Consider the following 24,949-nt stretch of genomic DNA (forward strand, 5'->3'; position numbering starts at 1 on the left):
GAGATTGAATGAGCTGCTTATAACAGTCACAGTCCTCAGGCTCTGGGACATAGACTCACACTCACATTTAGAACCAGTGGCAGTGGCCCTGGGGCCAAAGTTAGAGTGCATAACCTTAGCCCATCCAAGCACAACACCGACTCTCAAAGGGAGGTGAACACCGAAGGGTACAGGCTAAGGACAGCGGATGGGATGAAGCAGGGGTGCAAGAGGGTCGAGGGTTGTGCCAAAATCTGAGGATCCCTGGCAGGAACAACATGGGAAGGAAGCAGGAAACATGCTGTCACTTATTGTTGGGATTTCATTTTGAGTCTTGAGAATCTCCTGTTTTCATTAAAAGAAAATGAAAGAAACCACTCTGTTTACTCCTTCTGGTATCAGAGGAAAAGATAAAAGTGAGAAAACATTAAATGCTTCCTTATGCTTCCACAGAGTTTAAAATTGAAAAAGTAAATACAAAGGCTTTACCCATCTATTTTTAACTTGTGATTCAGTCTGATTCAAGTGTTTCAGATGTTTGTATATGGCCATGGAGACAATAAAACCCTCTTAGCTAGATTTCCATATGCTTTATGTGTGTGGTAATTTTATATATGTTTAGTGACAAATGTCCAACTAGACATATGCATGCATTCAGAAGCACAGCACAACTGCCCCACACTAGAAAATCAATATCAGAAAAGGGACAAAAAGACAGTGTACACTGCAGAATTCATAATACAGTATGAGATAGAGGGAAATTTGGGATTTCAAGGTGATGGATTTCTCCATTGAAAGCAAAGCTTTACAATCTCTGCTTAACAGACTAGAAAAAAAGGCTTAAGCTTTCAAATTTAAAGTACAAGTGAGAGTAAGCCAGCAAATTACCTTTGACTGTTTGTCCCACCTTACACTCATACACAGTCTATATCTTGAGATTTTATTGGTGTCAGTCTTGTGAAGTGCACTGCTGCCGAGAGTCTCACTGTGTATGCTGCCTCTGCTATGCATCAAACAATAATGGACAATGAGCCTGAACTTCTTCCAGGGCCACACAAGAGATTCCTGCAGCTGATCATGGTATCCTCATGCCTGCAATTCTGTGTGTACCCCATTGTCCTCCCAGTGTGGGCTTCTCTAATTCCTCTGTGCCATCTGCCTCTCTGTGTCCCAGGTATCTGGGTCTGTAAGCATGAGACATTAGCCTCTGTGTGACCACTTTCCCTCTGTTGTGCCTCCATCCCTTGACCCTCATTGGATGCCATAGACCATTCTGGCCACAATGTCCCCCCTCATCTTCCCCTTCTTTCCTTCTCATGATCACGGTGCTTTAATGCTCTCCTGTACCAGGACATGTACCTCTCTTGCTGGATGCTTCTGTCAGCCCTTGATTCCACATTTTCCATATCTCTCAGCCAAAGATTTTGTAATGCATTTGACCCACCAAAAAAGAGTTCCTCATGCTTCCTCCTTCTCTCATGCACTCTGTTCTCCTTGCTGCTTGTCCTCTCCATTTTCCCATTTCCTACTACAAGAGAACAGCACTCCTGAATTTGCAGGCATTGGCTTCTCAAACTGTATCAGGAGAGTAAGTGGGGAAGTTGGTTTGCTGGTTGCCATTAATAGATATAACTCTCAGCCACTTATTTATTTATCTGTCAATAAAGTTTCCTGTTATCTATTACCTGTTAATAATGGAGAGATATTCTGTGGTTCCCTTTAATTCTTCCATTGTCAGCTTGCTTGCTTCAGGCCAGCACCCACAAACATGAACCGAGGTGTTCGTGCTATGTTTACGCATTTAAACATAAATTTATGCATTGTTTATGCATTTAAATGTAAACATAAATGCATTAAATGTTAAATGCACTTAAACACTGCATTTAATGAATCTCACAATGTTTAAATGCTACAGTTGTGTAAACAGAAATGGCATCTAGTTGAAAGAAAGATCTTCCAGACTGCCTAACTACAATGGGTTTTACATGCAGTCTTGAAAGTGGAATAAGCATTTACTCCATGTGTCCTCCTGGAAAATCGCAAGTGCAGAGATCAAAACAAAAATGGCACGGACAGCCCAAGAAATCATCTCTCTAATACAATGAATCAGTAACTAACAATTTTTTAAGCATACAACAATTTTCTACCTAATGATCCTGATGTGCTCTTTCCAGGAGCAGGTTCTGGATAGCAATTTTGATTACAATAATAGTGCATCTCATTGCAGTGATGATGGCTTTATTGCTTATCCCTTGTTATGGCTTCCCATATCTGAATAAGTCAGCCTGAGGAGAATGTGAAGGTTTCAAGTGACCCTCCCTCGGCTGTCCCACAGGCGTACTTCTTCCCTGCAGCCATACCTCCTCCAGCTGGAGGAATGCTCCCAGAAGTCTTCCTTGGCCAGATGAGAAGGTTACCATGCAGACCAGACAAACTGATTACCCCTTTGATACTTCAGCAAGCTCAAGGACATAGGCAGCCTTTGCTAGACTAAGGAGAAAAACATTTCCCAGAATCCATGGTGGCTTTTCTGTGTCCAGCAGACACAGTATGGATTTTCAGTACAAATCTCCATTCAGGGACAAAACAATTTTTCTAAAATTTATCTAACACAAACTCTTAGAAGCCTTACTGGGTGTGAGCCTTGCAATAAACTGCTGTCCAAAAGCCCTGACAGCTTTGTGCATCTTTCCAACTGCCCTCTGGCCATGGGCTCCCTCCAGGTCCTCCATGCCCAGCAGAGATGGCTAGGGCAGAAGCCTGCCTGGCAGCCTGCCACAGATGGAACTCACCACTTAGCACACTCAGATGCAACAGTGTGCATCCTCACTGCAGCCTGCTGAGCATCCTCCCATCTAGGGCTGAAATGGAGAGGGCAGTAGATATACACACACACATACACACGTGCTCCTTTGTACGACTGTGCAAGCCCCATTGTCCAGCTGAAGAAAACTCTGCACATTGAATGATCAATGTATCAGTCTTGGTAAGTGATGGCTTATTGCCTTTTGGTTATTAGTGTGTAAAAATCCTGGACAAATTGATCACGCAAGTACGTAGGACTTCAGGGCCCAGCTGATTTAAACATACAGCTGGGGTTAGGGACCTGGGGGCAAAATGGTTCCAATTTGTAGCGCCGACAAGACCTTAATAGTGTCCTATAGGCAAGCACAAGCCCTAGGCTGTCTCATTTGTATTACTCCTTGTTCTGCTTTCTCTTTCTTTTTAAATAAGGAACAATACAAAGAATGAGAACTCAAAATCCAAGTCATGCTGTCAGGAAGAATAATGGATCTATTCTGCACAAAAATGCCTGTATTGTTGGTTTGTTTACTTCAGCTGTTTCATGGCCATGCTGCTGTCAAAGCTCTGGATACAAAGCCCCAGCTCTGAGCCTGCTACTGGGTACTGAGCAGGGAGATCTTCCCCCTCTGCTGCTTATACCCGTGTGGCAAAAGAAATTGGTGCTGGAGCAACACAGTCCACGCACTCCATGAGCAACGCTGAAGAGAAGATCTGTGAGATAAATTGGAGACATCTAGGCTTCCCATTAAATCCAGCCCTTCTATAAAGATCCAATCTTTAAATGGCCCATGGGGATTTATAGGCAAAAAGCCTATTAAGCATGCAAGGGAGTTAGGCATGGGTAGCACAGCTCTGCACATCTGTGAGGAGGCTTAAAAGGGCGTCTCCAAACACGATACTCTGCTTCATGTCACCCCAGTAATGACTAATACGCTGTCGGAACATTTCTGTTAGAGAGTCCCTAGTCAAATAAATAACTCAACAAAAATATCCTGTTAGCCTGTTCCCATATAGCTACAGCAACCACAATCTGCTAGGAACTTTGTAAATAAAATACAAAGTTACGGTCCTACAAGAAATCTAAACAAAGACCTAAATAAGAAAACAAAGACCAGGGGTAGATGAAGGGGCAGATTGCACAACCCACAATGAATCAGAACAGTGGACTGACATGCACATTAGTGTCTGACTCTTCTAAAATCTATTTTTAAGCATTTTTCTCAGTTTCTGGAATGGCAATTAAAACAAAAAAAAAGTTCTAGGCAATGGGTTACAAAACTACAAGAACAATGATTATACCTGATTGTCAAGTTAAATCCCAGAATGGAGAAAGTGGTTTCTGAATCTCAGAACAGCCTATGGAAGAAATAATCCTGTTCCTTTTTAAAAGAATACACTCTCAGTCTCGTTAAGTAATCTGAGCTTCTTAAAGGAATAGTGTCACAGCTATTGCTCTTTTGGCTAAAACAGGAATAAAAACATTTTCATAATCAGTTTCTCTAATTGCCAAGAAAAATTCTAAATCTCTCCTCCCCCCAGTGCCAATGAATTAGCTGTGCTGATGCCACGTTTGTGAAACAAGGAGGCAATAGAGTGGATGGAGATGCTCTCTCTGCAACACAGAGTGCAACACAGCAGAGCTGTAAACAGGGCAGGGACCCAAAACAAAAGGACCAAACATTTTGTTCTAAATTTGATTTAGTTCAGCCAGCTTCATGCAATGCTATTTTAATTCAGTGCTACAAAAATATGCCTTCATGTGAAGTATTTTCAAATGCCTGTGACAATGTTAATGTGAAAATTTCTTTAACTCATCCATTTCATTCCTAGATGATGTTTCCTGCCAGCTACTTCCACCACAAATGCTGTCTGGTAAATAGCAGCTGCAAAGGAAGGATAAGGATGCCAGGGTACACTTCAGGAAACGCTCCTTCTCAGTGGCTTACTATATCCTTGGCCAAGCAAGATAATATACATTCACAGACATGTTTAAAATTCTCAAACACAGTAGGACTTTGCTTTTGTAACTCCCCTGAAGGTGAGGACAGAAAATCAAGATTAAGGGCACGCCCATACTTGGCGCTGCCTTTGTGTAGAGAGGCTCAGCCAGGCAAGTTGGGCCAGCAGCCTGCCTGTACCCTGCTGTTGCTCAGAGGGTATTTGCCTCGCACGACTGTGGTTACGCTTGCAGCACATTCTTGCAGCAGCACGTTGCACGCTGGCTGCACACCCAGGGTGGCCATGCTCCCCCGCCACCTATCCCAAGCTGTTCAGGCTGCCCCCTCTGCCTTTTGACTGGCATCACTGAAATGTGAAGGCCTGGAATTAAACTGAGTTATTCTCGTGCCTCTTCTTGTTTCCTCACCTAGCCTGTCTTGTTTGCACAAGCCAACACTTTTTTCCCACAGGGTGCCAGGCAGTGGGGAGGAAATCAGAGTGAAGATCGTGATCTGCCACAGCCAGGGTGGCTGAGCACGTATCCCTCGGCAGGGCCATAATGGCACCCATCAAGGACTAGGCTGTGCTTGTGCAACATTTCCCAGAGATCTTGTCCAGAAGCAGCTCCCTGGGGAGGACTACTGGAGCCAGACAAGCCGCAGTGACCAGCCTGGGTTACTTTTGCAGGCAGCAAAAGCCAGAATGAGAGAGAGTTTCCAGGAGCCAGAAGCCACACCTATGGGGATAAATACACACACAGGGCAGGCAGCTCTCCCTGGGGAGAAGATGATTGCCCGCTGGAGTCACCGCCTCTCTGCCAAAAGTTCTCAGTCTCGCAAAGGCACTAAGGAAACTGCCGGTGTGAATGGCCCTAATCTGTTTCTTTTGCAGCCCTTGATAACTCAGGGAGTGGTTGGGCAAACATTTCACAGTACCCTGAAGAGCTGAGGAAAAACCACCGTTTGCCAGCATGGAGAATGCAAAAGAGCAGGATTTGTCCACAGCCCCATGCAAAGTTAGCCTACATCTATGGTGGCTGAGCACTGTACATCCTGATTTACCCCAACTGTGGTTTTAGTTGACCCCAACTTGCACAGGAGCCAGCTGAGGGAACACTAGTGGGTATGCAGTGCTATCCAGGAGCTCTTTCTTCCCACATCAGTACTGACTTTACAAAGCTGAAACCTCCCCCTGCCTTCTCCCTGTTATCTACAGTTATACAATTGTTTCCTAAGGTGGTTGTGTGCCAAGTTGTTTGACTAACCAGGCAGTGAGCAAGGTAGGAAAATTATGGACTGCAAGGAGAAGAGACAGGAAAAGTACGGAGAAATAACATCATCAGGAAATTGGATGACAGATTTTGTCCCTCAACAGGAGATGAGTTGGAGTGACTGGAAGTCCTGGTCCATAACAGGAGCAAAGAAATTAAAAGAAATGTATGTATTTATTTTTTTAATCTGATAAAATAAATTTAAATTTTGTTGCTGCCTCCTCTTCTCCCATTTCTCCCCTGTCCCTGCAGAAAATACAAGAGACAGAGAAGCAGACACATCAGCGACACTTTCAGAAGCTCACAGGGAAGAAAGCCTGTCTAACCTCCTCACCACAGCATTGCTGTAACCAAGTGAACTGCAGAGAGGAGGAGAATAAATACTAAAAACTGATCACTCCAACTTGATGAACCTTTGCTTCAAAGAACTTTTTTGCATCAAACCTAATATTGAGTGAACATAACTGGCTTCAACGTCTCAGCCACAATCTTGGATGACAAATGGAAGGTGCGAAAGGAGACTCTATGATTGCTAGTACAGCACCAGTGTCTATACAGCCCAAGGTACCCTGGTCATCAGTATTGCACTCCATTAGTTAAACAACCTAAAATCGTGTATAAAAGAAACCCATGCTCCATAGCTTAGAAGCTTTTTAGCAGTGATAGCCATAGTAATTACTGGCACCTCTTGAATAGTACCTTGTGACAGAGACTTTAAAAGCAATTGACAAAAATTAGCTAAATAACACAAAAGCCCTGTAAATAAGAGCAAACTTTCCCACATACAGCAAAGACTCACTGATAGGTACTGAGGGGAAAGCAGAGGGGGAAATGTGGTGATATGATCACATAAAATAAAATTACTTTTATGCTGCAAAACTTTCAAGATTTTTTTCTGCCTTTCTAGCTACCTCTCCTATTTCAGGTGGCTGAACCCACTAAGGATACCATTTCTAGCCATGTCACCTTTTCCAATAGTTTTACTAACATTTATTACCTAAAATATAAAAGTCGAAACAGTTCAAAAAAAGAAAACACGGGTCAGGAGAGCTGAACAAACCCAAGAGTGTGGGAGGAAAATAGTCTTATGAGAAGCTGCTTTGGCGCTAGACAAATAAAATCCCCTCTCTGGATACAAAGACATAACTCTTCTTTATGTGAATGGGAAACATACTTGTGCACTGAGAGGGGAATAACTACCATAGATCAGCAGAGTGACTGCACTGGAGATAGCTGAAACCAGACGACATGTGCAACGAATGTGAACACTATTTCAGCCACCTAGGCTATGTAATTTTTCACAGAAGGTTTTGAAGCTGGATGGACCATGTTGCCCCACTTTTCCCCAGCATTTCCCTACCACTTGCAAATTGTTTTCTGCAGCCTGTAGGATGGGACTCTATGAAAATTTAGTCTGTTCCTTGCTGCCATCATCCAAAGTGTTCAAAGAGAGCTCTGTAGTCAGTTTTCCTTCCAGAAGGAGTCTGCAAAATGCCCTCTTCGGTTGTATGCAGCCACCTGGTAGGTGTTCAGTCCAGTAATACAATCACACATGGATTCCAGTACAACAACCTCCAGAGATGGGTTAAAACCCCTCAAACTGCAAAGAGGTGTAAAATGCTTTTTCTTGGGTACCTAAAAAGCACACAGCTTCACTGACCCATTAAGATATAGGGATGCTGCTCTTAGTTGTTATAGCTACCAATTGTAACCATCTCCTCCCCTCCATAAAAGCAAACCACCACAAGAAAACCAAACCAAACCCAAGAAGTTCTTATTGATTCTCAATCAGCTGCCTCAGAACAGTTTTGCAAATCTGAGGCGTCGATAGAGAAAAGTGCATGCTAGACTTCTGAAACTACTGATGGTTTAGAGTTTGTTAGCTGGATTTAGCAAGGGACATTATATAACTTTTAAAATTAATTTTTATTTATTTATCATTATTTTATTGGGTTTTTTTCTTTATTAGATTCTTGCAGAATACCATGTCTCATGATGTGGTAACTCTGGTTCTAGGGCACATAGTACCAAATAAAATCTAGCTATTTGACATGAAACAGTGAACCTGCCCCAAAGTTACCTTTCTGGTTTTAAAGTATGTCTGGAGGATAACTTTTGTTCTGGCAAGCATTGCTCCTGACTAGGAACTGTCTGTCCTCTGAATAACATAAACAGAAATCTGAAATACACACTGTTTTGCAGGCTTGGACTAGTTGAGTAACCATGTGCCCAAATCTGACTTGGGACACATCTATGTTGCCAGTTGATCTGAATTTGGTATTGCACAGACCTGATCTAAATGACAAGGCAGGTAAGCAGGATGGATGTCTGCAAGATTACAGTGCTAGTGCCATCCATTCCGATGGTTTGTTTTATCCACATCTGGAGGTTACTTTTTTAGAGGCACAAAGCTGCTTCTGGATGCTATCCAACAACATAATGTCGAGCAACCATAACCAGTGTGGTTCATAACAATGGCACATTGAGAACAGCTTACATAGAATCATAAAATAGAAAGACCAGGGTGAGTCTCATATTTGTGTGCAATGTCTTCCTCATTTTGTAGAGGCGCTTCATGCACACATGGAAAGCAGCTGGCAATCTAGACCAGTGCTTTTGCACTTCATACAGCTAGGACTGTGGTTCTTGGAGCATTTCTCCGATGGGCAGGATAGATGAAACAGTCCTGGCTCCCCTTCTCCTCTGGACATTTCTGCCCACCACACTCCTCTCCTGTGCTCTGCCAAACCCAGATATTTATGCAGCTGTGTGGTGAAATGTACCGAGGAGCAGATCTGGTTGGGGAGAAAAGAAACCTGAAATAAAATTCTAAGTTTTCCAGCCAGATCACTTCTGTGATCAGGTATGTCAGGAAGCCGTATGAACACTTTTGTTGGCATAGCCTGTAGTGGGAGAGAGGAAAGAGAGAGGGCTACTTTAGGGTAGGTGTTATTCAAACAGTGCTGCTCCTGGATGTGGAGCCACAGCCAAAGCACTTTCCTATTTGCTAGAGAAAAAGGATTTGTGTGCACAGTTCAGGTATTCATTAGTAATAGCTAGCCTCCCTTTTTAAACTTTCCCTCCTTCTCAAAGGGGTGTAGGGGAAATAGGCTCATGTAGTTCTGCTAGAATTAAGTTAAAGTTTTGTAAAGCTAAATAATGCTAGGTACAGTTTTTATAAGCTTGTTAATTGTGCCCTGTGAAAACAGGCCATGTTTACAACTAAGGCAGCTTCTAACTGCGTCTTTAAGCTGTGTCCCAAGTCTGTCACACTGCTATTTTTAAAGGCCTTTGAAGCAAGAATGGTCACTGTTGCTAAGCTAGGCAGTTTTATATCTTTTAAACTACAGCCATCAAAGAGGCAAAACTAGGTAAGCATTTTATATAACCTGTAGGATACTGAAGTAGTTGAGTCTTGCTTTATGACCTATCACAGTTACAATTAATCTCAATACACAAACCCAGCTACACGTAACGGGGAAGCTTGCCTCATTGCATTCCCTCCCTTTACTCCAGAAAAGTGTCTTGTGTCTACAGTTATGTACAGGAAAAACAGAGACTGATGAGGAAAGAAAAAAATCTTTACTTTTAAACTCTAAAAGCTCAGCTTCCAAATCACTGCTTTTTTTTGAAATAACTAAAGCTTGTTAGGAATAAGGCTGACTGTGAAGGGCTGTCTCAGTGACAGGAACTGTTAAAAGGACATTCTAGTACAATGTCAGAGGCTACATGACCAAGTAGAGCTGAAACCTAAGCAACAAAAAGAAAAGGTGGAAGTCCGAACTTCCGTTCATTTGTGATATGGAAACACATTTTATTTAAAGGAAGCAAGAGGTGTTAGACAGTCCAAACGTTTTACAACTAACAGAATCTGGCAGTAGCAGTTTTGCAGATGCAGCCTGAAAGATTATAGGAAGAGGAGAGTAGCAGACACATGCACCCTAGTGGGACAGAGATCAGGAGGTGTGCTACAACTGTTTTGAAACTTAAGCAACAAGACCATACAAACCCAAAGAACCAAATATTTGCTCTCCTGCTCCTACCACAGTTCACAAACAGAAAACAATTCACAAGCAGTGCAAGCTCCTGCTGGGTCATTTATCACTCGATTTTTTTTTCTAGTCTGGAAACCGTCACAAGCATGCAAACACAACACACACAAAGTTCATTGCTTTTCATGTGTTGGCTCTCTTCTTATTTGGAAATAAAGCACTTCTCCCTAAATAAACCATCACTCCTACATTAATCTTTGATTTGTTGTAGCATTTAAGGACTTCTGAAGTAGTTGGAAGATGACATATAAACTGATAGTTATGTATGATAAAGCGAGATTGCTGCACCGAAACCTAATCCTCTGCAGGGCAGAAAAGAGCAACCCCTTCCCAGCTGGTGCACCACCACCCAGCCCTGATCGGCACAGCGGTAAAAGCAAGCAACAACCGCTTGGAAACATACAGCACTTGGGCAGGCAGCTACCTCTGCGATGCATTATTTAATGCCAGGCAGCAGAGTGTGGCTTTACAGTGCTTGCAGCAGCACAAACTGGCTTGCGAGTGGAGAGGGGAGGGAGCATCACTTCTGGCCGTGCAGGGCCCCCTGGAGCACGAGTTCAGAACTGGGACTCAAGAATATCTCTGTCAAGCAGCATTCCTGCTCCCTGCCCTGGGCTGGTAATTCCTGCTCCAGTCCAGATCAACATAGTTTCTTGAAGAATTCAGCTGGAGTTTTGAAACTGCCTTGCACACAAACTGGCCATGCTCACTCACAACTCTCACTCTCACATTAAGTCTGCATTTTAAGATTTTGAGGTTTTTTTGGTCTTGTTTTGGTCCTAGAAATGGAAACAGATTTGGCCTCAAACACATTATCACCCCGTGTAAATCATACCAGTTTGAATTCTTCAATTTATTAAAAAAACCCACTGTTTTGATTTCCAAGGCTATAGTAAAAGAGCAGGAGAATGCTGCATATCACTTTTAACATGGATTTGGTGCTATCTGGAAGTGCCTGGTCCCCCAGTGCACAGATGTGGTGAGTTTGCTACTGCTGTTTGCTACTCTTGGAAGCTAGCAAGGAACAACTGGTCTGCAATGCATATACTCCAGATTGTGGACAGTCCACTCAAATACTGTAGCTTTCACTTCCCAATGTTCTACAGTGGCTTACATTAATGTGTAAGAGGCAGATTTTAAGGCTCTTCTTCCATTCAGAGTTTTGCGCCTCCAGAGTATATGTTTTCAGAGACTTAGCAGTAGCGAGGGCTGAATTTTGCCACTATAGCAACTTCTCATTCATTTTATTTTAATGAAAACTGTCCTCTTCATGGAATCACTACACTCAATATTTAGGGATTAGCAAAAATACAAAATATCATGAGAAATCTTAATAAACGAAAAGAAACAATGATATTCCCATCTTGTTCTATACTTCTACTATTCCTCTTGCCAGTGGATCTAGGACAACAGTTTAGATAATGGAACACATTTGCAAAAAGATCTTCATGTGTAAAGATCAATTCACTTTTCATATAATGGAATTCAGAAACTTTTTCCTGACAGTGTGGGGCAGTGCTTCTCCAAAGAAGCTTACTCTCAGTGCTTGCACAACCTTACATGACTGGCAGAAGATCTGCTGGCTCAGAAAACTATTGCAGTAGCCAAATTAGTCAACTGCATTTTTGTACAACAGGTAGGAATAGCTGCTTAAAAGATGTAATTTCTGGTTTCCTAAGAAAAGAAGAGAGTATCAACCACTTCAAAAGGAAGCCATGCTTTTTCCTGGATTCCTTACAAAATACCTTTATAAAATAAAATACTTCCTATGTTTGGAGGCCTAACAAGAAAGTACAGTAGATTAACTGTAGGGACCAGGAAATGCTTTGATCCACAGTTCAAGAGGAATGTAAAGCAAAGAGGCATTACAGAGCCTGCTAATGCATTTAAAAATTTTGTTGCTTCTGTTTTGTTAACCATGTTAACTGTTATCAGGGGTCTAATGCTATTAAGATGAGTGACAAAGGATTGAGAATTCAGGTCAGATTAAGAAAACAGAGAGGTTACAGACTACTTAGATAAATTACCTGTTTTCAAACAGGCTCGTTCAGGTTGAAATTTACCCTAAGGAAACCAGAGAATTAGCTGGAGAGATCTCAACTTCTTTAGCAAAGCAGCTGGATCCTCCTGAGCAGAGGTTGGCATTCCAGGGACTACAAAAAGGCAAATGCAGCATTTCATTTTGGTGCTTCCCCTTTAGACAGCACTTTATTGTCTGTCTTTATGTTATAAAATTTAAAATGTCACTAGTAATTCCTTTGAAAGCCCTTGAATTTAAATTCCCCTTGGGTTTGATAGTCTGAAAAAGATTAGTTGTTTTGCAGACCAGAGAACTTTTACTTTTGACAAAGCAGTAATTGCAATGATGCTCACAGTAATTGTAAAAGAAAGAATAAATGTAACTTATTATTATCTATGTGCATGCACAATTTTACATACATTCTGAACTTTAAAAACTGGTGTACTGATAAACAAGCAGAGGTTTAAAGTCTCTGAAAGCATTACAGAATACAATAGTATATAATTTACTCCTAAGCTCCTGACACTCATTTCTGCTTTAGGTCATATGGTCTGTAAGTGAATTAATGAAGAAAAATCATTCTGATAGATGTAGTGACCTTCTTCTAAGGTACAAACCTGCTTGCAAATAATGTGGCATGGCTGATTACTAATGAAACATAGAGAGTATTAATTAACGCCCGTCACCCATTTCCCTTTAGTAATGCTGAGATGGTAAAAAAATCCTTCACAAATCTAAAATACTTCCCATTGAAAATAAGTATCTTATTTTTTTTCAGAAAAGACCCTTTGATAATCAGATACATATTGATACATGTCTTATAGAAAGTTTTGGTGATATAGTCAATAGAAAGTCACAATCTAGTTCATTATCCTTATTCTTCTATGCTACATTCTGTAGTAAAAACTAGAAGGCTACTCTTTGTTGAACATCAACCTGTCAAAAGCTGAGAGAATGTGCATTGTTACCTTTGGCTGTAGAAAGAAGCTAGCTGTTGAGGATGAGTAGAAATAAGGTAAGGCATCAGGAATATTCTTCATCCCCTGTAATGGCAGTTTAACACACATGAAACAAAAATTCTGTCAACCAGCCAACTGATCAAACAAGGAAGAAAACCAGCCAGCAAATGGAAAGACCGGGACCTGTTAGCCAAGGTCCAGGGGAGGGCTGGAACACTTCTCCTATGAGGAAAGGCTGAGAGAGTTGCAGTTGCTCAGCCTGGAAAAGAGAAGGCTCTGAAGAGATCTTACTGTGGCTTTTCAGGACTTCAACAGAGCCTACAAGAAAAACAGGGACAGACTTTTTAGTAGGGCCTGTTGTAACAGGATAAGAGGTAATGGATTAAAACTAAAAGAGGGAAAGAGAGTAGATTTAGACTAGATATAAGGAAAAAAATAATTACTATTAGGGTGGTGAAACACTGGAACAGGTTGCCCAAAGAGGTGGTAGAAACCCCATCCTTGGAAGCATTCAAGGTCAGGTTGCATGAGGCTTTGAGCCTGCTAACTATTTCTTCTGCTTGCAGACTACAGAATAGAGGTGACTAATGCCTAATGACAATATGTAAAGCATGCAAGGCCAGGAGTAACATTTTTGGGATTTTGCAAATATTTTAAGCCAAGTTCTATGAAATCCAGGTAACCTTACCCACACAAACACACAAGTTAACTGTAGAGACAAAACAAACAAAATAACCATAGAGAGGTTAGTTCTCACAAATTCTCATGAATTTTGTCATGTTTCTTCAGTAGTGGCATACATGTGAGCCTAAATTAATAATAAGAGTGCGGCAGATTTTCTTTAAAACCCCATCTTGTGCAATGGTAAAACATTCAAGTAACTGTTTTCTTCCTTTTGCATAAGTAATGCCAAAAAGAAGTATCTGAGCACAAACAGTATGTCCCTATCTCACCCCCAGACAGCGCTATCTCTCTGTCCTTTGTGCTCCTCTGCCACGCTGAGTTGTCAGCAGCAGTGCCAGTGAGGCAAAACCAAGGCATCCAAAAAGGAATTCAAGGACAAGATGAATACAACCATCAAAAGATAACTTTTAATTCCTATTGATCTGGAGCCAGCTGGGTTTTCAGAGATGGAAGGCCTATCCATTTCCTTAATTGACGCTCAACAACCCATTACTCAAACAGTGTGAGCTTTTGGCAAGCTGTTAATTCTACCAATCAACTTTTTTGGTACTTCAATGTTAGGTGAAGTCACATAAACCACCAAAACAAACAAAAATTTGGTTGATCACAGGACAAAGATGATCTCATGGCAGTTTTCAGTCATTTTTGGCATACAGTATTTAAGGGATGCTGGCAGGTTCTCAAAATACAACAACATTTTGGATCCTCTATAGAAAACATCACCTCCTGCCCACTATGTAGTTACTTCAGTTATGCGAATCTCAATTAACATAAATTCTTTCAACATTATCACAATATTTATGATCAATGGATTTAGAAAACAGAAAGTGGTAGCTGACTAGATCAGATTTTGTTCCTACTTTTCTGATAGCTCTTGAACAAAGTCAGGAAGAAAGTTTCCCAGTGACTCTTACCTCAGCTTCCCAAAACCTTCTTAGCTCTCATTATTTCTCTTACAACAAATGAACAAATTTCCTTCATACCACTTTTGTCAGCTATCTGGCTCCTGATCCTTCACATGGTCTTAGTCATTGGATGTAACTCATACTTCCTGCATGGAGTCAGTCTTTGAATCACAGCCTCATTTCATTAAAAATTAGACTTACGGCTTCCCATGGTCTTCTCCTGTCCCAAGCAGACAGTCCAAAAGGAATCAACAAAGTGGTTGCCCCATTTCTCTTCATGCTAACTGCTCCTTAAACTCAATATTTATCTTGATGATTCAATGGTAATTTTGGTCATGTCTGTCCCAAATGCCAAGAAGAGACTTAATCTTAAATGTAAATGCCAAAACAAGAACTAAAATAGCAAACCAGTGTACTTTATTCATAAACTTTTTCAGGGAAGATGAAACAGTCAAGGGCAGCTTCAAAGCTCAAAACCAGGACTCTTTGCAATAGTGAAATGGTTTGTGCATTGCTCAGTCACCTCTAGCATAAGCTGGTCCTTAAAAACATCAAACTGCTGAGAAGTAAAACAAATGAAGAAGCAGAAAAGCCAAACTACTTAGATAAAAATTATAGTAAGTTTTATATAGTTTTTTAAATATCCAGATACCAAAATACTGCATCTTAGTTTGCTGAATAGAATAGAATAGACCAAGTTGGAAGAGACCTTTGGGATCATCACGTCCAACCTATCATCCAACCCACCTAATCAACTAAACCATGCAACCAAGCACCCTATCAAGTCTCCTAAACACCTCCAGTGATAGTGACTCCACCACCTCCTCGGGCAGCCCATTCCAATGGGCAATCACTCTCTCTGTGTAGAATTTCTTCCTAACCTCCAGACTAAATCTCCCTGATGCAGCCTGAGACTGTGTCCTCTTGTTCTGGTGCTGGTTGCCTGGGAGAAGAGACCAACCCCTTCCTGGCTACAACCTCCCTTCAGGTAGTTGTAGAAAGCAAGAAGGTCTCCCCCGAGCCTCCTCTTCTCCAGGCTAAGCAACCCCAGCTCCCTCAGTCTCTCCTCATAGGTTTCCTATTGTGAACAAAATTTAGGTCAATTTTTAGTTTAAAATTAGAAAGGGCTATGGAAAATTTGCCTTGCTACTGTATCTTTAAAATACATTTTGATGGTTACCAAGAAACAATTCTGACTTCCGTGGCCTCATTATGTGAGAGAGGTGAAAACGTTCATTCTGTAAATATTTTTTTTGGCTTGTACCAAAGATAGATCAACTTGAGTTAAGAACGGTACTGTCAGACTACAAATACATGTTGGCTCTGCAGAGTTGTAGCTCTTTTGCACGGTAAGAACAAACCTAAAATGCATACTGGAGCCTGATATGAAGCTATTGAGACACCAGCACAATTAGAGACATTAGGCCACCTTTTCAGCTAAGGAGGAAGTAGTGATGACCATTTAACTGACTGAATATGTACCCTTGCTTCAGCCTCATGGGTGAAGATGAAGCAAACAGCTCCTGATGTCGTGCAGCATGTATTTCCTTGCTAGTCCAGTCTTCCTACCTTACCCTCTAAATAACAGTGAGAGGTATTTCGGAAGAACAGGATGAGTATCTTTTATATCTGTTACTCCAAGGAAGAAGTTAATTGCTTATCATATTCTAATAGAAAATGTACTTCCCAACTGACTCATTTGTTGTGTTTCAGCAATACCGATGTAATGCTCTTTAATGCAGATCTGTTTTCAATTCAGGACAGATCCAAGCTGCTTTTTTTTTTTCCTCCCCTCAGTCACAGAGATAATCAAATCACTCTTAGCATGGTGTATAAGACAGAGAAATTGAGTCCTGAGGCTTACTTAGGATGCCATCAAACTATCAGTAACTGTGCAGAAGAATTAAGGCTTACACAGCTAACCAATTTTAAAGAAAAAAGATGCACTGCACAGTGTATCCTTTTAAGAAACAAGTAAAATGTTAAGCTCTGCTATTAGGTGCCAGCCACACTGTACAGTTTAAATGTGTTCAAACCAGATGCTAGGAGTCTGTTTTAATATAGTTGAAAGAGAACACATTTCAGACCCAGTTACATGGTCTCGCAACACCAGCTCTATTTTCAAAATCAATTAAAAACCTCACTGCTCGATTTTCGAAAATCACGACTAGAGCTCTGAAGGCACTGAAATCCTGTTTAGCATCATAGCTGATATTAGGTTTGAATAAAAGTGAATGCCTCCAAAATTCCCATTTATGTAAACTGAAAAGGGTTTTATATATTTTAAAATGCCCTTGCAGCCATAAGTATAGAAATATTGACATATTCCTACAGAAGCATCCATGTGTTCTTTCTGCCTTCCTCCTGTACAGAACAAGTCAGTAGCCCTCATGAAAAAATATGTGTAAAATAACTTTGGGAAAAATGATCAGCATTTCTGAAAAATTGTATAATTCTTTCTTATTTTTTAAAAGTGAAATAGAGACGTTACTAATAGCTGCTATACACTGGGGAAAAAAAGCACACAAAAAGGAATATAAAATTGAAGATGGGTCCATTTCTTTTTCTGATATGTGAAAATACAGCTCTGTAGACCTAGCCATTTGACTTTCCATGCTTAAAAAGAAAACAACAACTGCATTTATTATAGTAAGATTACATGACTAATAGAAAAATATTACTTACATGTTCTAAAACTATGATCAGTGTGGCACTTGGTTCTTTCTCTTAAGATCCCAAATCCCCCTAGACCCCTTCAAGTGCCCTAGTTAAAAAGCAATTGTGATCTCCTTACTTAAGACTGTGCTGAAGCACCATTCCCTCCAGAACACAAGCTCCAAGTAATGTTTCTCTGTGTGGAATGCTGCTGCAGCCAGCCCGACCTTGTTTCTCACCAAAGGCAGGAACAGGCTACATGTGTGCTGTTAGGCTTGGAGACACTCATTTTTCAGAGGCTCAGAGGGGATACAGAGTTTCCAGATAGAAAGTTTGTACTTGTAAATTACTTATGGACAAAGAATCACAGAACAGTAGGGTCTGGAAGGGACCTCTGGAGATCACCTAGTCCAAATGCCCTGCCAAAGCAGGATCATCTAGGACAGGTTACATAGGAATGCATCCAGGTGGGTTTTGAAAGCCTCTAGAGAAGAAGCCTCCATAACCTCTCCAAACAGACTGTTTCAGGGTTCTATCATCCTCACAGTAAAAAAGTTTTTCCTCACATCGAGGTGGAACTTCCTGTGTTCCACTTTGTATTCCATTACACCTCATCCTATCACTGGGTACCAATGAAGAGACTGGCCTCTTCTTGACACCCACCCTTAAGGTATTTGTAAACATTGACCATATTCCCTTTTGGCCTTCTCTTCTCCAGGCTAAACAGCCCCAGGTCTCTCAGCCTTTCCTCATAAGAGAGATGTTCTATTCTCTTAATTATCCTCATAGCTTTCCATTGGACTCTCTCCAGTAGTTCCCTAGAACTGAGGACCCCAGATCTAGACACAATACTTCAGACGAGGCAGAGTAAATGGGGAGGAAAACTTTCTTAGACCTGCTGTTCACACTCTTCCTAATGCAACCCAGGATACCATTGGCCCTATTGGTCACAAAGGCACATGGCTCTCTCATAGCCAACTTACCATACACCAGGACTCCAAGGTCCTTCTATGTGAAGCTGCTTTCCATCAGGTCAACCCCTAACCTGTACTCGTGCATGGGGTTATTCTTGCCCAGGTGTAGGACTCTGCACTTGTCCTTGTTGAATTGTATTAGGTTCCTCTCTGCTCAACTCTCCAGCCTGTTCAGATCTCACTGAATGGCAGCACAGCCTTCTGGTGTGTCAGCCAATCCTAACAGTTTTGTATTGTCAGCAAACTTCCTGAGGGTACACTCTGTTTCCTCATTCAGGTCACTGATGAAGATGTTGAACAAGACTGAACCTGATATTGAACCTGGGGATCACCACTAGATACAGTCCGCCAACTGGACTCTGTGCCACTCTTCACAACCTTCTGAGCGTTATTGTTTAGTCAGTTCTCAATCCATCTCACAGTCCACTCATCTAACCCATATTTCCTGTCTTATCTACAAGGATGTTATGGGACATAGTGTCAAAAACTTTGCTGAAGTTAAGGTACACAACATCCACTGCTTTTCCTTCATCTACCCATTCAGTAACACTATCATAGAAGCTATCAGATTAGTCAAATATGATTTCCGTTTAGTGAATTCATGCTGGCTACTCCCGATAACTTTCTTTTCTTCCATTTGCTTTGAGATGACCTCCAGAATGAGCTGCTCCATCACGTTTCCAGGGACAGGGATGCAGGTGGGCTGACTGTCCTGTAGTTTGCTGGGTCCTCCTTCTTGCCCTTTTGAAGACTGGAGTGATATTGGCTTTTGTGACAGTTTGTCTCCTGCACCAGAGCCAGCCTTGGCCGTAAATTTGCTATTTGTGAAGCCCTTCGTTAGTGAAATCAGGATTTCTCTGGATGAAAGAAGTATAAATAAAATAACCTTTGTATATGATTATTTGCTTGTGTAAATCCATGCAAGCATATGCACAGGACTGGATCATGGCCTTGAAGAACCTCGTCCCCAGACATTTGCAGCCTACATCAGAGCAAACATGGACTTTGTGAAGTGCAAATTCTAATGTGGGCCAGCCACAAGAACCTCAGTGTTTATGCACTAAAACAAAAGAGAATGGCACTGGGCCAAAGACTTGGAAAAGAAAGTAGTTCCTATATCTGCACTGTTACTGTTTTCTACCATTCACCTTTTGAAAACACTGTCTACTGCCAAAGCTTTATGCTCCAGCACCTTTTTTTTTTTAATGCTTTGAAAGGCTTTTTGCCTCTACTGGAATTTGCAGCTGGGAAGAATGGCCCACAAACTATGTCCATACGGCGAACATTGGCATAAGCAAAGGCAGGAACATCTGCTGCCATCATGGACAGCTTGTTGGCTGAATTCAGCTGCAGAAGAGTGCCAAGCAATGGATCTGGTTTCCCACCTCTCTAGTTTGGCTCACAGATTCCATGTGAAGCAATCTAAAACACTCAATACATTGAGCATAGCCTACTTGCTCTAGGCAGGACTGATCACAATGGCATTATTTAGATTGGTTCCTCCAGAAACTGAAGATTCAAGGATCTGTCTTTGCGTTCTGCATTCTTCAGATCACCGTTGATTTCTCTGCCTTTTAACTTTAGCTTTACTGCTTATTTTACTGTTGTTTTCTTCTGTTTTCTTAAAAAAAATATTTTTGAGTCTTTTTGTTTCTATCTATTGTAGTCCTTCTAACAGTGAGCACCAAATCCTAATTTCATTTGTGGAAATGGACAATATTTTCTGATTTATGGGTGTATCCTGCTTCAAAAGTTTAGTTCAGGCAGAAATAGGAATGACTTGGTTAACTCACACCTTAAATATGCAAAACATATGCATTCCTCAAACTGCCTTCAAAGAGTTTTTACTGAAAGTGTAAAGATACAAGATTAAAGATACAAGATTTAAAATACACATGAAACATAGTCTAGGTGACTGAGATGGCTACATTGCTAAGAAGCATTGCAGAGTTCTCCTTTTGGCTCACTAATGACTTAATGCATGGATCTCTGGAAAAAGCTGAATGGTTGTGTCCCTTTTCCCACCTCCTCTATGGTGGTCATAACATTTATCCCCTTACCCTGCTGACTTATTTGTAGGAATGCTTAATTACGTACCCCTGTGCTGTATTTTAGGTAGCATACATGGCAAGGATGCTGAGCTTGTTTTACTCATTTGTATGAAAGACAAACGTTATGGGTAATGACAGTTTGTACTTGCATGCTAAACAGTTATACAATGAATGTGACTTACTGTTGAGGTTATATTCTTCCACTGATTGCATTAATTGCATAGACTATGGAAACAATCTTCCTGTCTATACTCATGTCTCCATTGCTTCTATGTACATGGAAATCTCATAATATTATTAAAAAACCCCCATAAACAAACAACACAATAACTAAAAAATCACCCATCAAGAACAAAGGCAGCACTGATACAGCTTGACTTGTCCAGCTAGTCAGCATCCTTGCAGAAAATCACTTGACATCCTGTTGGACATCAATTTAACAGAGGCCAGTGATGCACTCCCGCAGTGATGGACACTAGCTGTATCCCAGGTTGCATAAGCAGGATAATATCCAGCCAGACTATGGAAAAAGCTCTTCTCCTTTCTCCAGTACCCAAACCCACATCCAAAGCACTTTGGCCAGTTTGGCCACCCAGCACAAGAAAAATACTTATACATTACCCTATGAGGAGAGACTAAGGGAGCTGGGGTTGTTTAGCCTGGAGAAGAGGAGACTCAGGGGTGACCTTATTGCTCTCTACAACTACCTGAAGAGAGGTTGTAGACAGGCAGAGGTTGGTCTCTTCTCCCAGGCAACCAGTACCAGAATAAGAGGACACAGTCTCAGGCTGCACCAGGGGAGGTTTAGGGTGGAGGTTAGGAGGAAGTTTTACACAGAGAGAGTGATTGCCCATTGGAATGGGCTGCCCGAGGAGATGGTGGAGTCACCATCACTGGAGGTGCTCAGGAGGAGACTTGATAGGGTGTTTGGTGCCATGGTTTAGTTGATTAGGTGGTGTTGGATGATAGGTTGGACTTGATGATCTTGAAGGTCTCTTCCAACCTGGTCTGGTCTGGTCTGGTCTGGTCTATTCTATTCTATTCTATTCTATTCTATTCTATTCTATTCTATTCCATTCCATTCCATTCCATTCCATTCCATTCCATTCCATTCCATTCCATTCCATTCTATTGAAATGCAGCAGAGGCTGGCCCTAACCCAAACACAGCCATGTTTGCTGAGTTCCCTACAACAGGGTTGTAGGGAAGATGGAGCTTAACTTTTCTCAGTGATGCATTACAACAGGACAAGAGCCAACAGTCACAAATTGCAACAGGAGAAATTCTGGTACGACACATGGATGAAATCCTTCACTGCAAGAAGAGCCCAGAAATGGAAGTGGCACCCAAGTAGTTAGAACCAGCATCCTCAAAGACAGTCAGAAGGTGACAAGACCTGATCAGCTTCTGAAGTCAGCCCTGCTTCAAGTAGGTGGTTGGGACTAGATGGTCTCCATGAACCCTTTTCAACTTAAATTATGTGGTTCTATAATTTATGACTAATAAGAAGCATCATTAATGTTCCCATTATTTGCTCTCTCCTCTCTCTCCCACCCCTTCCTTTCCCTGAGGGGGACATTGGCTCAGCAAGATGCACATAATTCTCTAAGAATATGTGAAAAAGTACACACTGTCCATGTAAGGTGTCAAGTATGAAACACTGGTGTTGGCAAAGAGCCAGATGCCAAAATGTAAGCTTCTAGAGCTCAGCTGGATTTTTTACTTCTCAGATCAGTGTCATAATTGCTGTTTATCCACATTCTTCTTTGCTGACATTATTTGCAGTCTTGCAGTCCCACAGATTTAGCTGGTCAGTTTGTGTCTGTAAGGAATGTTATTATTAAATATTTTGATTTAAACCCTTCAAAAACATTAAGATTATTTGCCAGTGAAGAAAGATGGGAAGTGAAGAAAGATGGGAAAGATGACTTCTCAAAGTCTGTATTTATGCACTAACTCTACATGTTTAAATGAATCTAAGAGTGTCTGTCCCTACTGGCAAGTATGTTTAAACTGAACATGGTTCAGGAATAACTCGGTAGAAAAATGTATATTCTAAAATCTGAATACCTAAGTTTTGGAAATTACTTAAATGAACTCTCCAAAGTATGAAAACTTAGCATGAAAATGATATTCCTACTTTGAAATAAGCATGTCTACCTCCAGAATGTTAACTGGGAATATTTTACCTGAAATAAGTCTTCTTTAATTATTACTGAGGCAATTATTATCCAGAAAGATAAAACTATCATGCACTCTATAGATGCAATTCAAACAAAAAAAGACAAAGTTCAAGGACAAATAACATGACCATATTATGATATTTTAGAAAGCCCAATTTAAAAGCTTAGATGCCCAATTTTGTTTCTTCCAGGGACAATGGAGGACACCTGCTCCAACCAACTACCAAGACTTTTCAGGCATTTCCAGCTCTCTTATTCCAGCCTGAGAAGATACACAACTTTTTTGGTATCTTATGTCTGCCAGATAAATGTCACTGTATTGTTAGCAAAGAATGAAATAGCCTCAGAAACAAAGAGGGAAAGCTAGACCTGTAATAGATACGTTTCTTTAAAGAACTCAGTCTGATACTTCGTATTTAAGTTTCAGCTCAGAGGCAGGCAGAGTTATTAACTCCTGAAAATAGAGCTCTGTAATAGAAATGCTGACAGATGCTTTAGTACAGCGGTGTTATTGGGCACTCCTATAGTCATCAGTTTTAATGAGAGCTGTTAATACCACCTCAATCAAAATGGTTGCCCTGGGCTGATGTCTTGGGCTGTGCACAGGTGCTCTCAGCCAAAAATGTAATGAAGGTTATTATATTATCAATGAGGCACAGATGTACATCCCATCTGAACTCAAGGTGGTGTTACTGCCAAGCAGGCATCTCTTTCAGCAGGTCCCAAGTCTGTTTATATCAATATGCTGTTCCAGCTCAATGAAGCTGAGCACAGCCTTCTGCTTCTCCATTGCATCGCCAGTGAGAAAAGAAGCAGTTCCTAAGAACACAAGGATTTATCCACCATGTGCAGGTGGATCACAAAAATTAAACCCAAACAAAACCAGCCCTGGATTGGTTTGATAGTCTTTGAAATTGGAATTAATGCATTTGGGTCTGCACTGCTTCAGTATTCCAGAGGAGCTCCTTCTTTTTTACCAAGCACAGCAACAATATTGGCTTGAGGGAAAACTGTCTCTCACATCTGTGTTCCCTCTTTTTTGTCTCGTCTGAAATCCAACATACTTTTCCTTGGATTTGCATACTTTCCAAGCCATATTTCACACTTCACTCATTAGTGCTCATGCTTGCTTCACTATACAAATCACAAACAAGCAAGTTACATTGCTTTTTGATTATTTTTTTAAGCATCTCTTGCTTTTATAGTAAACACACAACATTTTCAGGAACATCCTGAGTAACGGGATCTATACTGGCTGACATGAAGAGTAGAATGGATTACATTTCTTGTAACATGACACCTGGGCATTCAGAAGCCAATTTGAAATGAGCCATAACCTTCACTGAAACCATCCTTCTTCCTTTGCCCTCCCACGACCCCAACCTGAGGAATGCAGTAGTGCAAGAAGGCTGATGTAAAGGAGAAATGGCATCTCATCAGAACAAAGAACACATTTGCTTTAGCAGAGGAGGACAACTGCTCACAGATCTCAGCTGCCACAGTGATGTTACAGCGCTCCTCAGAAGCCTATGTTATACCTGGAAGGACTAATATGTAAGTAAAGCAGCCAAGCAAGCATCATGAATTCTATTGTATCAAAGTCTGAGGGTGTATGCATTTGTGTATGTGCATGAATAGACATATGTGTGCGTGCACACTGTGGCAATCATAGCAATAAGTGGTATGAGCAATCTGGCAATATAAGCTTAGAGCATGATATAGTGGTAGGCCATGCTTAGCATAAGTGTAGAAGTAGCTAGCAGTTTAGCAAAATAGTGCTGTGCTAGCAGCATGTAACTAAAGCAAGGTACTGGTGGCTATAAACACAGAGAATTACCTTGGAATAACAGGATGCACGCGCTGATCAACAACCTCGCGTGATATTAGTTGTTTAACCAATAATGTATAACAGTACGATGTGTGGACACCTGTGTGGAACCAATGAACTTATGCCAACTATGCTCTGTGACTCTATATAAGCTGTAGATGTTCCTTAATAAACTGAACAATACTAGATCATACTGGGCATCCGTATTGATTCCGTACTCTGTCGTCAACAGCACACAGGACAGAGACAGAGCTGGCCAAGGCAGCCACTACTGCTCAGGTATCCTAAATATAATTCCTGATAGATTCTGCCTGGAGGATGATGAATGTACTACCTTCTCCCTAGCCCCTGTCTTTGCCCACTTCAGCCTTTACTAACCAATGTAATCAAAGTGCTGAAGTCAAGCTATTTATGGTTTCACAACTGTCCCTGCATAACTTAAGGGACGGACTAATAGGAACACTCTCCACCAGCCTGCATTTGGGATCCCTAGCAGATAGTCCTCATGATGAAATCCCTGGCACTTTATTCTGCAGATGATACCAGTGACTCCCTTGACACGAAAATCTGTGCTCTAGAACCATGCTGGAGTCTGAGTCAGTGCAATGAGAGGACGACATAGACTTGAACGGAGGAGGCAATCAAA

The 24,949-nt window shown here is 41.3% G+C and overlaps 1 protein-coding gene across 3 annotated transcripts in view; it reads right to left on the reverse strand.

Moving 5' to 3' along the window:
- Positions 1-24,949, reverse strand: part of LOC104300880 (SAM and SH3 domain-containing protein 1) — a 596,399-nt gene that overhangs the window by 148,559 nt on the left and 422,891 nt on the right. The window lies entirely within an intron of this gene.

This window comes from Dryobates pubescens, chromosome 6, assembly GCF_014839835.1.
Source record: "Dryobates pubescens isolate bDryPub1 chromosome 6, bDryPub1.pri, whole genome shotgun sequence".
Lineage (NCBI taxonomy): Eukaryota > Metazoa > Chordata > Aves > Piciformes > Picidae > Dryobates > Dryobates pubescens.